General features: G+C 45.5%; 1 protein-coding gene and 1 long non-coding RNA gene across 3 annotated transcripts in view; one reads left to right on the top strand and one right to left on the bottom strand.

The window, feature by feature from the left end:
* LOC117151344 overlaps positions 1-13,027 on the top strand; it is an 18,016-nt gene extending 4,989 nt beyond the window's left edge. Inside the window, exon 2 of the long non-coding RNA XR_004461194.1 lies at positions 10,034-13,027. This is a non-coding gene — a long non-coding RNA (uncharacterized LOC117151344). The remainder of the gene's footprint in view (positions 1-10,033) is intronic.
* Positions 1-17,179, bottom strand: part of LOC100747045 (homeotic protein antennapedia) — a 247,000-nt gene that overhangs the window by 119,993 nt on the left and 109,828 nt on the right. The gene's annotated exons all lie outside the window — the stretch shown is intronic.

Raw genomic sequence — 17,179 nt, 5'->3', positions numbered from 1 at the left:
TTTGTCATTGGGTGGTAATGACAAAATCCGCAGTCACTTAGTTGCCAGTCTAATAGTTCCATTATTCCCCCCTCGTTATCTGTGTTGTTGCAATTATTTATTTTTGGAACGATAGGAAAGAACAATTATGAAAACAAGTTGCAAAGGCAAATCTCGTGCGAATGTCGAAAAAGTATTATATTAGGTTAGTTCGATTATATCTCCCCCTTTATCTATCTCGTTACAATTATCCATTTTTGGAACAATAGGAAAGAACAATTATGAAAACAAGTTGCAAAGGCAAATGGAGGAGGCGATTTCTCGTGCGAAAGTGGAAATGTATTAGGTTAGTTCGATTATTTTTCCCTCTTTATCTGTCTCGTTACAATTATCCATTTATGGAACGATAGGAAAGAACAATTATGAAAACAAGTTGCAAAGGCAAATCTCGTGCGAAAGTCGAAAATGTATCGTATTAGATTAGTTCAATTATATCTTCCCCTTTATCTATCTCGTTACAATTATCCATTTTTGGAATGATAGGAAAAACCAATTATGAAAACAAATTGCAAGAACAAATGGAAGAGGCGATTTCTCGTGCGAAAGTGGAAAATGTATTGTATTAGGTTAGGTCGATTATATCTCGCAATTTCTCATATGAAAGTCGAAAATGTATTGTATTAGGTTAGGTCGATTATTTTTTCCTCTTTATCTGTCTCGTTACAATTATCCATTTATGGAACGATAGGAAAGAACAATTATGAAAACAAGTTGCAAAGGCAAATGGAGGAGGCAATTTCTCATATGAAAGTCGAAAATGTATTGTATTAGGTTAGGTCGATTATTTTTTCCTCTTTATCTGTCTCGTTACAATTATCCATTTTTGGAACGATAGGAAAGAACAATTATGAAAACAAGTTGCAAAGGCAAATCTCGTGCGAAAGTCGAAAATGTATCGTATTAGGTTAGTTCGATTATTTTTCCCTCTTTATCTGTCTCATTACAATTATCAATTTCCGAAATGATAGGAAAAACCAATTATGAAAACAAATTGCAAGAACAAATGGAGGAGGCAATTTCTCGTGCGGAAGTCGAAAATGTATTGTATTAGGTCGGCAACTAAGTGATTGCGGATTTTGCCATTAGATGGTAATGGCAAAATCCGCAGTCACATAGTTGCCAAGCGAATGCAACAGTCCGCAAAGAGAATCTTCCTTTCAAGTATCATACAGATATCAGATCTTGTAGCGAACGAGCAAGTTCGATTACACGGTGGCAGCGCGAGCCGCAGCATCGCTGTCGAAGTAACTGGCCGGCGCAATTAGTCGGATGCATCAATCTGAATTCGCGGCGAGCTTTGGACTCGATGGTTGATTGGCCCAGCTAGAATTACACCGCGACAACCACGCTCTCGGTTGCCGAGATGTAATGTTGTCTCGACTAACGACGAGAAACCAGTATATTAACCACTGCGTATTGCCAGTTCTGTCAGACTGGGTCGACTCTGTGTACACATGGCACCGTGTACAGAAGAGAGGCTGTGCAGGACGACTGTAGACAGGTGGCGAGGGATGAAGATGGGCCAAACAGAAGGGGCTTGATATCGTACCTGGTGCGCGGTAACACGATGCCGGTGCATTACGTAACAGTAAACTCCGTATTCAGGATTAGGCGAGCACGTGTAGAACGTTAACGCGCGTTCTGGGGCTGCTCGGTTGTATCCTGGCGCGCTGTTACGACCGACACCCCTCTATCGCTTGACAGGCTGAGAGGAGCGCGGGAGGGAGGGAGGGAGGGAGGGATGGATACAGTGGCAGTGGGATGACAAACGACATCACCGGTTGGCACGGCGTTACGATGCCGAGATCCATAACTGTCATCGCTTCTAAACTGGATCTCTGCGAGAATTCAGATTGCCCGAACGTACCTCGCCGACAGGTTGCGAAAATCGCGAAACGTGTTGAGTGATTGAAACGTACGCGTCGCGATACAACCGGTGATCTATTGACCGGTGATAACGAGATGGACGCGGTGGAAAGACTTGGAGCTACGAAATGACGGATCCCCTGCCCACTACAACCGTCAGCCTCGCGTCTTCCACAGCGGTTCGTTTGCAATATGATGGCTGTTAACGAACACGCGATAGACCGGTGTTGCTGATTCTCCTATCAAGATATAGCGTGACCTTGGAGAACAGATAATTCTGATTCGTTAATAACCTCAATATGACACGAATATCGCGGTATCGTGGACAACTGGCCTAAGAAATATCGGCTGAGCCGTAAACAATGTTGCGAGGAAGCCTAACTGCTGACAGGCCATCGACGTGTCGTCGCTCCATTGGACGAATTGTTACGCGGAAGAACGACCTATGTGACCCTGGCTTCGGACCTGGTGGGCCTATGAGAAAATTCAAAGGGAGAAAGACGAATTAACAGGGAGTCGTGCGTTGAGAAGTCGGAGAGTGTCGTCAGCGTTGTCGAGGAGGGTGGTCCGCGTGAAAGAGAGTCGTAAACTGTTTAACTGTCTTAGTTACAGCACATTGTTGTATTTGGTTCAATAACGTTAAACAACCATCGTTTCTAAATAAATGCAAAAATCCTACGATATTTATGGAACATCGACACGAAGGCCAGGACAATTCTCATACAATATACATGTTCCTGAAGAGTACCGTATATCGAGACTCAGGATTACTAAAGCTAGTAGAGAAAATTAGATTCCAAAAATGAATAACGTTAGAGCAATGAATAAATTTGTTAGAACGATTATACGTAGTAATGTTAGGCGAATGAGAGGGTGACGAATCGTTTTTTCAATTACACCGTGTTAATTAAATTTGAGCGCCGCGACCAGCAAGCTCTGCCGTGATACGACACTATTATTCTTAGTAAGTTCGTGGTAAGAAGCGGTGGCGCGCGTCGGGGCAAAAAGTTCAGCACACTTTCGTTGGTATCGCAAGAAGGGGAAACAGGTAAGAAGAACAGGTTGGCATAGAGGGTAATGGAACACGACTTCTCGTGCGCTCTCGCGAAAGAGGGAGAAGGCAGGCGAAGCAAGTGCGACCACAAGGCCGCAACCGCAGTGTGGGAAGTGAAACGAGCCGAGTGGCGTAGCTTTTAATGGACTGAGGGAAACAACATTAAGTTAAGAGCAAAGCAGGGTGTGAGAGTCACGCGGAAATAGTCGTGGGCCGCGCTGGACCCGGCCAAAATGGTGCTGAGCGAGCCAGATGAGGTGCACTACGATTCATAAACCACCAATTGCCCCGTGGTCTCCGTCTCTAGGACGTTCCGCGAGCTCCAGAAACCATTACCACCTAAATATCGCTCCTTTTACCGTGTATTTCTGTCGAGAATTGCGCATCTCGATAGCCGAAATATTGTTACACGAACACTAAATTTACACTTGCAATTGATATTAGAATAGTTATACATTTATTTGATAAGCGATTGCAAAGATATTCATGGATACAAACTTGTACGCGTCCCAGCGCTTTCTTTCATATCCGACTTAACCGATCAGTTTACGTTCGTCCGTTTTCGAGACGCCGCGCGCACACGTACCTCCGCACACCGATAGCCACACACGAGTATCTGTACTACGCATTTGAGCCAGTCCAGCACAGAAAATTGTACGTATCTGAATAATTTCTTAACTGTCTGCCGAGATTTTTGTGGCTTTTCAGTCAGAGCCGTAATATCATGGGAACAGTGTATCACGCGGACGTCCTCGAGGTATCGGCGGAACAAGATCTTGCGAGGAGTTCGACGTAGCAGGGGACACGCAGGCAATTTATCGAATGATAAATTCCAGCAAGATAGGATCACGGTTAGATTAAACGACGATTCTTACTCGCCCTACCGCTTCTACCACCTACGCCATCCACAATCCCCGAAGCAGCGAAATTAAATATAGGGGCCGAATTGCAGTCGCGGCTGCGGTGATATAAGCTCCCCTCCTCTTCCCTCTGTTGGTTCTCCAGCGACGAAAAAGTGGTTGGAGCATTTCCACCGCCACAACTGTTCGCTACTTCTTTCGCCCTTATCTGCCACCGCAGACTTTCCCCTCTACTATCGTCTTGACAAACACCTCCCCCTTGTATCTGAAAGCCACTCGTCCCGGCAACCCTCCGATTTAGATGCTGGCCCTATGGCGGGGCAACCGCTATCGCGCAAAAAACGCCGCTCCTCAGATAAGCAATAACAGTGGGCCTGCAGTATCAACATCCGCTATCCAGCCAATCCCAATGATTTAGCTATTTTCCATTGGGAGAACTGGAACGTATCAGCGTAAAACATGAAAATACAATGCTCGCTGGATGGAAATAGCGGCGAGCCGATGACAAAACTGAAAACGATGGATCCACGTCAGCTTTCCTATGACCGTACTCGAAATCATTCCACTCTTGAAGAAGAGTCAGGTATTCGAAGGTATTGTGGCACTCGTGAATGCCGACTGCGAAACGCGCAACGGCCGTTTTTCTCGGTGGGATGGGTAGCGCGATGGCGGCCGATAAACGTGGCCGGTTGAAAATCCAGGATTCACCAAGGCGATCGGCAAGATAACGCTAATTCCGGATATTTCGCACCCCGGACGGTGATACGTCGAGGCCGAGGACTATGCCCCGCTAGACATACCCCTTGCAACCCCTATCATGGGAGTAAAGGGCGGCAGCGTGAGCAGGGTGGACGAATGTGCGGGTGAGTGGAGAGCGAAAAAGGGAGAGAGGAAGAGAGATAGAGGTGAACGGAGCAGAGCAGCAGCGTGCTGCCCGCACCAGGCGCCCCTTCGCATATTTCACCGGGAATTTACGAGCCTCGATACGACAGGGAAATTGCAAGAATGGCGGAGTAATCTATCTCTCCTTGCCTCCGTGGGCTCTCTCTTCTTTTCCCAGGTTCCCTCCTCTCTCCAGCACCCTCCTCTTGTCGGACGTGCGCGAGCGCAAGCTAGCGCGCCCACGTAAACGTTCCCTTCCTTACTACGCGCAGCGTGTACCGTGCAGAAGCAAGAAAATTCCGCTATCTTCCCCTCTCCGTGCAGATAAAAGAGATTTGTCCAACCGGTCCGAGTTACCGCGACCACCTAATTGTGTTATCGAGATAACCAGTCGATCCGTTATTCGCTGCCAAAGGATTCCGGCATCGAAGTCACGGAGCCAACGGCTTCCTCTACATCCCCCGGAGACTCGTAAATGTTCATACTTGTCGCGTGCTATGGCGCTCCGGAATAATCAATGCAACCTTTGAAATAACGTCGAATGGAAAGAACAGAGCGAACCGAACGTACGATAATCGACGAAAGGATTCGAGCTGCGAGCATTCAACAGCTGGCGAACCTAATGGGGTAGAAACCATCGAAATCCACGGTTTCGCTTCTCCGTTTAAACTCTTGCGCGCAACAGGGGTCCACAGCCATTGATAAGTTAATTAATTGCCGGGATATATCCGGTTAAGCGACGTGTAAATCACCAACCGGTCAAAACAGTAGGGATCGGCAACACGTGCTTCACCCTCTTATTGCGTAATAATTGCGCGGAAGAGTGCCATGCCAACTCTCGCCGTTCTGCTTTATCGCCATTTTCCATCCTTCAACCCGCCAGCTGACTAACGACTGATACGTCGCTGCACGCAATTGCGCGAGATGCACCGGGTTTCTGCAGCCTTCTGAAGGCAACGCAAACAACCAGTCTCGGTATTCCACTGTTTCTTCTTTTCTATTCACTATCCGCTGTTTCTTTCGTTCTTTCCCCACTGTACAATTTGTCCGTTTTCGTGGCGTCATCATAGCCAGGCCAAAAGCAGTGATCCACGATTGGTCGAACCAATGAGCGACCAGCCAGCAACCGGTCAGAAGAAAGCTCGTAACGCTGAAATCACGAAACTCGAACACGTCTAGGTACATGGCTCGTGCGCTAATTCACGTGGAACCGCGTTAACAGATATTAGGTAAACACGGTTCGTTGTACTCGCACAATTCCACGGAAATCCTCAAGGCAAGCCGCACGTGTATACGTGTGCTGAAGTTGGCTGCGAGTCGAAGCAGCGAGGCAAGGACCGCCAATACGTCGGCGGAAATAATTACGCGTAACGTAGCCGGGTTTCCTCGAATTCTACATGTCGAGTTGAAGAACACCTCTGTGTCGGACGCGAACCTCTGGATAAGGGGGTGGGCGAAAGGGATGGTTTGGGGCAGAGACGGGCTAGTCGAGGGAAAATACTATAGGTAACGGTACTTGCTGTACATGGATAATACATAGACAGAGGAAGGGAAACCCCCTGCGCTACGGGTTAGCGTGTAGCTATATCTACATAACGTAGTGTAGCGTAGCCGCGGCCGCCGGTCGGTTTAATTTAACACAGCAGCTGTAATCCCATCCATTACGGCCGCGGTAATATACGATCGCTCGAGATTCATACTCCGTTTTTTCACTAATTAACAGACGGGACAAATCGCTCCGCCGATTCACCTCTCTCCGCTCGGTAGCGGCCCCAAGCCACCCCCTCCCTGCGGAAAATGGCGCGCGCGCTCTTCATTCTCTTCTCGTGCAACAGCAACAAACGCTTTGTTTCTTCAGGCTAAAATTTACCCGCTGTTTTACACCAGTTTCATTCGGCCCATCATTTTCACCCGTCCGTTCGTTCATTCGCTCGCCACCGTATATACGTACAGGGTACACGCTATCTATAGATGTGTAGATACGCTCGTTCTCCGACTCTCTCGTCGCTCGTTAAATCTCCTCTAGCACAATATTCGCACGTTCAGCCAGCTTCAGCGACACGCTCGATACATTCAGCAACGGAGATCTGACGATGTTTATAGACTGACCGTTTGGACGACTCGAGGAAGGTCTTGTTCGGCTTCTGTACGGCAACGAGAGATGTTGGTTCGAGAGATGGATATAGCGTTAAAGTGTTGGCTTGTCGGGAAACTCGAACAATTTTGTTTTATATTATTGTATTGAATTTGGTGGACATTTCGTTCTATTTCTTATACAGGCTGGTTGGTAATTGGTGGTACAAGCGGAAAGGAGGTGATTCTAGGCGAAAAAAGAAGTGGAAAATGTAGAATACAAATTTTTCGTTCGAGGCTTCGTTTTCGAGAAAATCCACTTTGAATCGTCGCTCGGTACGCCTGCACTTTATCGCGTCTCGTTGGAAGGGATCACACCGTAGATCGTTGTCTCGATTGACGTTATTTTTTTGATTTTTTAAATTTTTATTCTATATTTTCGACTTCTTTTTTCGCATAGAATCACCCCCTTACCACTACCAGTTACCAACCAGCCTGTATAAACCGATATAGAAGAAAGAAGATCGTGCGTCTATTATTTCCCTACAAAGCGAAAGAAACTTTCCGGACGACCCAATAATCGAAATATTCCGCTATATTTGGTAAATGTAATATTTACAATAACGCGGAATATTATTCCATAAAATCATCAATAGGACTTTCTTATCGCCCCGAGCCTCGTGCGGATTAGCCGAGACGACAATTAAATTGATTAGCGAACAGAAGGGTAGAAACTTGATAATTTAGCAAAGTAAACAGACAGGGTAGTTTCAAGTTGTTCGAACGCAGATAACGTGATTAATTTGAAGGTTTCGCTGTTACTCTTAGCTTGTAACCAGTGTGCAAAGTTAGCTGTAGCGTGCAATTGTATAGATGTGCACCGCGAACGAGTGTTTTCCCAGAACACTAAACCTCTTGAAAGCCTCAGAATGAAACCGGAACACTTCACACTAGATACCATATCGACACGTTTTTTTTTCTACGTTTTCTAATGAAGTTGAATCACCAACGAGACTTCTTCCTGCACAATACTAGAGTATAGTATTTAAAGCGAAGCGAAACAACGGGGTTCCTTATCGTTGCGGTGGCGGTCGTTTTTCTCACCCGTCGAGAAGAATAATTAAGGATCATCGATCGATCATTCCGCGCAAGCATCGCGATCCCGTGGCGTTCGAGCGGCCCGGAATGCTATGAAGTAATAACTCTTGCGTCAATACAGGAGGCGTGACGAACGCGGCAGGCCACCGATCGTCTCGTAAAAACCGATCCGAAAGAAATAATTAACGCACGTTAATCAACCACTTGGTCGGTGAAATTGGAACGTTTCTGTGGCGGGGCTCGAAGAAGCACTCCATTAAGAGGACTCGAAAGGGGAAGGAAGAATTTGCGAGAGTGATTTGTGGTACGCCCTGCAGTAACCAGTAACACGATAGAGTGATAATAAATACCTTTAAAAACGATACGCTTTCATCCTGACTTTAATCGATCTTTAATCGACGAAATTTAATTTACAGACGAGTTCGTATTAACGCATTGAACGCAGTATCGATACTGTTGGCAATTTTGCATCTTAATAGCCGAAATAATAGTATAGGAATACTAAATTTACACTTAGAATTCATATTACAATAGTTATATATTTATCTGATAAGCGATTGCAAAGATATTCATCGATACACACTCGCGCGCGTCTCACCAGTTTCTTCCATATCCGACTCAACCGATCAGTTTACGTTCGTTTGTTTTCGAGATGCCGCGCGCACGCATACTTCCACACACTGATATTCACATACGAGTATCACTACTACGCATCTAACCTAGTGTAGCACTTAAAACGATACAAATGTGGCGGCACTCGATGTGGCGGCAACGGCTTCGCGACACAATGCGTTATACCTTCAAAGCGTAAGGTCGACGCGCCTAATGTTCCATCGATATCCCTACGGCTCTTTCGCCGAATATTTGGAAGATCGCGTACGCGGCAACCGTGGCGGACATCTAATAAACGTGTGCGTAGTGGGGATATGGAGGGGCAAGAAAGAAAAGAATCCGTTTACTTTCCAAAGATTCATTCTGCCCCGAGCTGCGAAGTGCGAAAGGTCAGCGGATTAACGAAGCAAACACTATTACAAATACGTGATTATAACTCTTGATAGTTAATTGTTGTTGATAGTTAATCGTTATTTGTTGTTAATCGTCAATCGTTATTTGTTGTTGATAGTTGATCGTCAATCGTTAATTGTTGCTGACAGTTAATCGTCAATCGTTAATTGTTGTTAATCGTCAATCATTCCTTGTTGTTAATCGTCAATCATTAATTGTTATTGATAGCTAATCGTTATTTGTTGTTGATAGTTAATCTTCAATCGTTAATTGTTGTTGACAGTTAATCGTCAACCGTTACTTGTTGTTGACAGTTAATCGTTAATTGTTGTTGACACTTAATCGTCAACCGTTACTTGTTGTTGACAGTTAATCGTCAACCGTTACTTGTTGTTGACAGTTACTCGTTATTTGTTGTTGATAGTTAATCGTTAATAGTTAATTGTTGTTGATAATTAATCGTTATTTGTTGTTGACAGTCATTCGTTAATCGTTAATTGTCGTTGATAGTTGATCGTCAATCGTTAATTGTTGTTGACAGTTAATCGTCAGCCGTTACTTGCTGTTGAGAGTTAATCGTTAAATGTTGTTAATCGTCAATCATTAATTGTTGTTGATAGCTAATCGTTATGTGTTATTGATAGCTAATCATCAATCGTTAATTGTTGTTGACAGTTAATCGTCAACCGTTACTTGTTGTTGATAGTTAATCGTTAATTGTTGTTAATCGTCAATCATTAATTGTTGTTATCGTCAATCATTAACTGTTGTTGATAGCTAATCGTTATGTGTTGTTGATAGTTAATCGTCAATCGTCAATTGTTGTTGACAGTTGATCGTCGGCCGTAGATTGTTGACTGTTGATAGTTGATAGTTTAATAAACCTTTTTGTGGAACATCAATTTCTTGTGGGCACCTTCATCAACAACCGTCTCGCATATATCAATAGATACATACACGTTCCTTTTCAATATTTTCCAACAATCTAACGCGTAGACATTTTAGAATAAAAAACAAATGAAATTTTGTTTAATAATCGTAGAAACTCTGCCGCATTGAACATGTTAATTTATAAACGACCCATAATTCCCGGTCGTTGTAGACTAAATTTAAACGACTTCCCTGCGGTCAACGCGATAAATATTTCTAATTACAGGATTTCGACCAGCGTTATTTGTACGTATCTGCAAGACGAATACTTTCACGTAACGCGCAGAGGAACAGCGTGACGAGGAAAATCGAGGAAGTTTCATGGCCTGCGCATCGGTGTCGAGGGTTGCAAGCAGACGCAGAGGTATGGCAAGCACGTGGCACACGTGACTACACGGCGCATAAGGCACTCGAACGTGGATATGGAGTGCGAAGATGAAAGCGGAAGACAGCGCACGAGAGAGGCTCTCTGTACGGCAAGGGGGAATCCAGGGTGGCCGGAAAGTTGTCGGTATAACGCGAGCCGCTTCTGCCGGTTGTCGAGTCTGCGCATTCACCCGGCCGGATTTAATTGGATGGACACCATCGCTCGGTGCTTAATTAACTAATTAATTTCGCGCGGGATACGAACGCGCGGAAAGATACCGCCGCCTGGTCTCTTTGCTTTTAATGACTTTGGTAGCGCGCGTTTTCCAACTTGAAAATTCCATCCGTTCATCAACCGAATGAAAAATATGCTATCTAAAGCGAATGGGGATAATAGGAATACGAACGAATTGAAAGTTCATTGGAGAAAGACACACGGAAGGAAGATTATTCGCGTGGCGTGACGGCGGTCGTTTACGGAGGAAAACATAAATAACCGTGGCGAAGACAGACCACCGTGCGAATTTAAAAGCGTCCCGCTCAGCGGCGCGACCGCGTAAATTCGTTCCGGTTTAATTAAATTTAAATGATTGTTTCGGCTTTCGATTCAAGTGGCCGAGCTCGTTCGTCACCAGGGGACAAGCGAACGCTAGAGTCCAGTAGAAGCCGCCATTTATCAACGGGTTCGCATAAATCGCCGATATGAACATCCGCGCTGGTCTCTAAGCTCGCACGCGCGTATACTTTTCGTCGGGACGCTTCCTGCAATTATAACGAGGCCCATCTCGCGGCTGAGCGCCACCTTTGTGTCGTCTGTAAAGAGAGAACGACGGAGGTAACAAGCGCTGTCCCCTTGTCCTTAGCACCATAGTGTCGTTCATCGTGTTAAAGCGGCCGGGCAAAATTTTCGTTTCATAAAACACATGTCACCGTCGCTGCCGTGGCGCAAGAAACTCGCTCGTTCAGGGCGGACGCCAGAGAATAGGCCACGGCTTTTAAGGGTGGTAAAAAAAGAAAAACCTCTATTGCCGGACTAAGTGGCGAAGCGAGGGTGCGAGTAGCCGAGAACGCCGAGGGAACGAGTTGGTTCGTTACGGATAAAGGATAGGCTTTAAATGAACCTTTAAAAGCGAAGGAGAACGAAGAAGAAAGCAGTGTATGGAGCACAGGAAATTAACTTTCGCCCAAGTTTTCCACAATTTGACACGAAAGCAGAATTCATAGTAGCTTGCTCGATACGGTGAAGTGTTGAATTGACTTGTAATTTGTAGAGGTTTAGGAGGAGCGAAAATCGGCCTTCCATACACGTTTTTTCTTTGCGATGTTCGACAGCCTTACATTCGCCAGCTGTTTCATTAGAACATCAGTAGACAGGGGCCCCATGTACAGTGCTTTATACGACTTTTTTCGTGCGATCGTTTAATTCGCGAATTTTCCAGATACCATTGAATAATCATTGATAATTGTAGCTTATGGCTGTAGATGTTACTGCTATTTTTCTTCTAATTTAGATGCGTGGAAGAAAAATCGGACCGCGGGCGCCGGGAATCGAACCCGCGTCCCGAACGTTCGTAACCAAAAACGCTAACCACTGCGCTGTCGTCGGCCGGATGTTAGTTAGCGTCGAATGGCGGTATCTGTTGTCGAGTGTCGCCATATTTGTAAATATTTCCGCGCTTCTTGACAGTATTTATTATACTTTGCCCATAGGAATTAATAAGTCGAAAAATTCATCTGTTACTGATATGATAGATTTGCACAAAACGCATTCGTCACAGAAGCTTCGATTTCCTGTATGTATAATGAGCAAAGTCCAAGCACAGTGCAAACTTGATTTTGGTTTGACATCTTTTGCGAGGTTATCAATTACCATACACTTTTCGCTTCGAGTGCGCCACCCCAAATATCCGCCAAACGATGCACATACGAGTGCCATCTGTAGTCAATTTTTTTCGTTATCGGCAAAACATTTTCTCTTGATTTTATCGACATATTGGATTAATCACTTCTCCAAGATTGATGCGTTTGTGAAACGGTATTTCATGTACGATTTTGCAAGAATTATTGTTATTTAAGACTCGAGAAAACGTATATACAGCAACCACGCTCACTGTGCGTATTTCTGGCGCGAGTTTCCCTTCAGTGACAGACTTCGGCGGACTGGGCTGCCGAAGCGAAAGGGTTAAAGCACTGAACAGCCTTGTAACACGACGTTCTTCTTTTTCTGATAGAAATCTCGAGAAGATTACAGTGTACTTGTCACGAGTCTAGTTCTTTCAGATTTCCGTCGGTTCTCTTTCCCATTGATACATTATTAATACGCTTAATTAATTAATTCTCTGGTCGATATTATGGAGATCAGATGATAAAGTATGCGCAATAATTAATACACATTACACGTGCGGAAAATCCATAAAGATTTTATTTATGTAGCTTATTAAAGAATAATCGACGCGAGTATGAAGAATGCTTCGATGTTATCAGAATGATAAGTAATTACGCCTTTCTACCGATAAATTCCAATTAATTTCTACACTCATCAACTTACAGTTGCCCGCTCTGAACTCGATATATCGCAAGCTAAACACGCGTAACAATACGCGAGGACGCGGCAGAGGACACGGTCGCCGATCGATATAGTAGATTAGGAAGCGAAAAAAGTTGGCCGATAAACAGAGCGGCCGAGCCGAGTCGCGAGCGCGTTTGCCTTCAACTCGACTAATAGCAGTCATTTTCGGATGGATGCTCGAAGGTTCTCGAGTTTCATAGGCATCGCGAGGACGCTCGAGTTAAAGAATGGTGGAAGAGGAAGGCCTATGTCTGCGGCAGGAGACGGTAGACGGAAGGAGGAAAAAAAAAAAAAAAAAAAAATAGCGAAGAAAGCGGCGTCGTAGGGAAACAAATCAACTCGTCTGTTGGCTGGTCTCGAGTTTTTAGTGGCGTGACTCCAAATATTTGCTTTGCCGCGGTGTCTGGTTTCGGCGCGCTACGGAATATACACCGGCCAGAGGCGGTAGAAAAATCTCTAGAAACGCGGAGAACTGTTCGCGAAACTTCCTACTGGCTGTACGAATCCGCGCCATCGTTTCAGCCAACAACCCCCCTCCCCCATCCTTAGTATCGCTGCGTTCGTTCGAGTGTCACCCCTCCTCGTACTCGCGCCCCAGCCACGCTCTCCAGACCTAACCCAAACCACCCCCTCCCTTGCGTTCGATAGCCGCCAAAGTCGCTGCCAAGAATACGCTGGGAACTCGTCCATCATGAACATTATTACGCGAATACCGTGATACTGCCGTCTCGTCTAATACCCCAACCCCTTTTAGGCGGCCACTTTTTCAAGCGGCGTCGTTGCCGCGGGGGCGAGCTTTATGTGCGACAGTTACGATCGGCCTCATAGCTCTTTAAGATTTGGCACAGATACGCTGTGTGTGCGTTTCAGTCGATCAATTTCCTTCGCGTGTGTCACCGAGACGCGTTCGCTGACGAACGCTCGACGGATAGTTGAAAACATCGGAGAAACGACATTGGCGTGGAACGCGTGTACGAGCCAACATGTATCTCAGCTTAATCGTTTGCCCTGATTCGTATTTGAACGATCGTCTCGAGAGAGGCATCGAAAGCGTGTCATTAGAACGACATAATGGATGGTGTACGACGTTATTGCAATGCGATAAAACAGCGATAAAAATTTAATGTTCCATCAAAGACTCTATTCTTCTTCGCTTAAGACCGCCAGCTTGATAGCTGGATGGACTCGAACGATAATTCGACGTCGGTAATTCAGATGCAATTTTTATCTACACTGTTCTTTCCGCTTTTCAATTGCCTCGCACTCGATGCTTATCTACCACGGCTTAGTAGAAATCACGCCCTTCGCATTAGAGCCCGGGAATTGTTAAGGCAAGTAAAAGTTATGGGAATGCACGTGGTGCAGCGGAAGTTACTGAAACAGTTTCCAAGGATACCACGGGGTGAAACGCTGTGGACTTGATCGAAGAGTCGCGATTATCACTAACAGTATGAAAAAGACAAAGAATCCGAAGAATACTTCGGCAAAGTAAAGGAACTTCGTAGTGACGACCTCGACGAAATGCCGCGCATCTTCCAACGAACCCACGAAGCTCTAAAACGGTACGCCACAAATCGCGATCTAAAAGCGCGCTGGATTTTTTTATTGTTCCGATGGAAAGTGGTCGGAAGGAATTTTTGTGTAAAAATAAAGCACAGTTTGACGGCGGTTGTACGCGAATCTATTTCTAATTTTCGTTACGGGGGAATATGTTTTACCAAAGAGGGGATTGCTCGACACGTCTAATTTGCGTTTATTCCTCGAAGAGGTAACCGCAGAGAAGAATGGCAACCTCGGTGGAGGGAAAGTTGGCATGGGACGGGCGCAAAGGAAGAAATAAGAACGGCACGAGAAGCTTCGAGCCTGGGGACGACGAGCGACCACGCTGTCGTAGTTCGGCTATAAACCAACGCGATTTTGTCACGTTCGCACGCGTCATCTCCGCGCTGTTAAATTCGTGTCTCTGCTGAGACTGTTGTCGGTGAACAATATCTTCCGCGTTTCTTCTTCTTCTTCTTCTTATCTCGAACCCGACAACACATGCAATTTCGAACACAGTGGAACAGAAGAGTGGAGGGATGGACACATAGGAAGATGGCGAAGTCTGAAAATCGGTAACTCGAGATTTTATAAGGACAATCGACATTGAAAAGAAGATAAGCAGAAGTCCTGGCGTCTGATGGTCGCGTTATATATGGCGGATAACAACGTGTTCGGTGTCGGCCAAGACAGACTGCGATTTCGACTATCTGCTCTTACCAAGGGGTGGTAGTATATTTATTAACGCTGGCACCTTGACAGCTACTTCAAGTACAGGCCGTCTGAATACCATGAGTTTGTCTTTAACAACTCGCCTGATGAATGGCCCATTGCTGACTACCATACAGAAATAGAGTCAGCTAACAAGCGCTTTTCTTTCCTCAGCAGTCTCCTCCTCGCAATCTTTTCTCTGCTTCTTTCTCCGTTTAAACGTCTAAATATTTAGAAAATTCTCGCCCTTCGTCTGTCGTATAACCAACCACGAAATTCGTCCAAACCATTAGGGTTTCCAAGCCAAATAAACCGATGCGCCCACATGTTCGAATCCAATTTCTCTATGAGAACACGCATCGATTTCTTCGATCCTCGGCAAAGTATTTACCACCGTGTTATTTAACACCAATTCCTGGCAATGCTGTGACAGGCCGCGCGCAGCAATTGCCTCGGCCGAGTCAGAAATCGGAACCGGCGCTTGTCCAGCCTGTAGCGGACGGATTGGCAAGAACTTAGGCGGCGTAGGTTGATCCTATGCGTGGCACCGCGGTCATCTCGTCGCGGATACACCGCTATCGGCTGGGTGTGCGCGCTGGCACATGCAACCAGCCGCTGGTGCACACGCTGCGATCGGTGTGTTGGTCGCAGAGACGCAAAAAGGCCCGAAGGCAAGTAACCTACACGACTACGGCAGCGATCAATCAATGTTGCCGTCGGACGGTAAAACAATACGATGTTGCCTCTATAATTGACGGGAATCCATCATCCTCGTTTCGCGACTTCTCCCGCTCCTACGTCCGGATCCTGGGCCCCGTTCCAGCCTTAATTCCGCGCCGGAATTCCCTCCGCGATATGTAAATTTCATATGCCATCCCGGCTGATTGACGGCCATTTTTATCCCGTCGATCCTTTCGATGATGAGAAACTCGCGTTCAGGGAAAATGGACATTCTTAATCGCCGTCGCTGGCAATTAAACGCGCAGAGATTCGATCGTTGATTCTCCTAGCGACGAGTTTTTCTTCTCTCAGCACGAGAGGCAAGCAATTATGGACGATCGTTTAAGATCGCAAGGGAAGAGGTTAGGAGGGATACGAAGAGGTTAGAGGTTAGGTTGAGGTTAGAGGAGACGATGTTAGGTTGTTTCGAAAGTTTCTTTCGTTCGATAAGGTGATAATCGATGAACGATTCCTGTTTTGTATTATTTTATCGAATTAGGGGTGTATTATTACGTTCGTGCGTAATTCAATGAACTAATACAGGGTGGTTGGTAACTGGTAACGTTTTTTTAATTTTTTAATTTTTTAATTTTTCCATCGACACAACGATCTACAGTGAGAGTTTTTAAAATTTTTTACTTTCTTATCTTTTTTTTACTTTTTTAATTTTTCCATCGACGCAACGATCTACAGTGAGATGCGTTATAAGAGACGCGTACCGACCGAAAATTCAAAGTCGATTTTCTCGAGAACGAAGCCTCGAACGAAAAATTTTTATTCTATATTTTCCACTTCTTTTTTCGCCTAGAATCACCCCCTTTCGGCTTCTACCACCAGTTACCAACCACCCTGTATAAAAGAAAGAACATCGTGCGTCTATTACTTGCACGTGAAACGGAAGGAACATTTCGGGCTAATATATTTCGCAAGAGATGATTTAACGTTGCAGTTATCTAAGATTGTTTATTTAAAACGCAATTTCTCTTTAGCGTCGTCCAGTGATAGAGCGGAGGGTTAAAAGGAGGTGAAAGGACGGGAGAAGGATGGCGCGATAACGGGCAGCCATAGCGAAGGCGAAGGCAATAGCGAGAAAGGCGGCAGAGATTGGTAAGCCCGAAATCCTTCAGCTTAACTAATTCCTGCATGAGTTACGAGCAAGCCACGGCTAATTCCAAATAAATATACGGAATACAGATTATGTTAATCGCCATGGATGCAAATTAGACGGGACATCTTCCTCCGTTCAACTTCCGCCATCGCCCTCGTCATCGTCGCCTACCGTAACAACGTTCCCCTATTTTCAAGGACGAACAACAGGAAAAGCCGTAATGTATTTGCAACACCTTGCTCCAGGTTAATTAACAATCGTTAGGGAAAAGAAGTCGGGCCAAAGGGATATCTCTGTCTCGATCCGGCGTTGTAAACGTGACAGTGAATTACTGGCAGAGTCTGCTACGTACTGGTCGA

This window comes from Bombus impatiens, unplaced genomic scaffold, assembly GCF_000188095.3.
Source record: "Bombus impatiens unplaced genomic scaffold, BIMP_2.2 scf_0152, whole genome shotgun sequence".
Taxonomy (NCBI): domain Eukaryota; kingdom Metazoa; phylum Arthropoda; class Insecta; order Hymenoptera; family Apidae; genus Bombus; species Bombus impatiens.
Note: the sequence above shows the minus strand (reverse complement) of the source record. Positions and strands in the feature narration are given on the sequence as shown.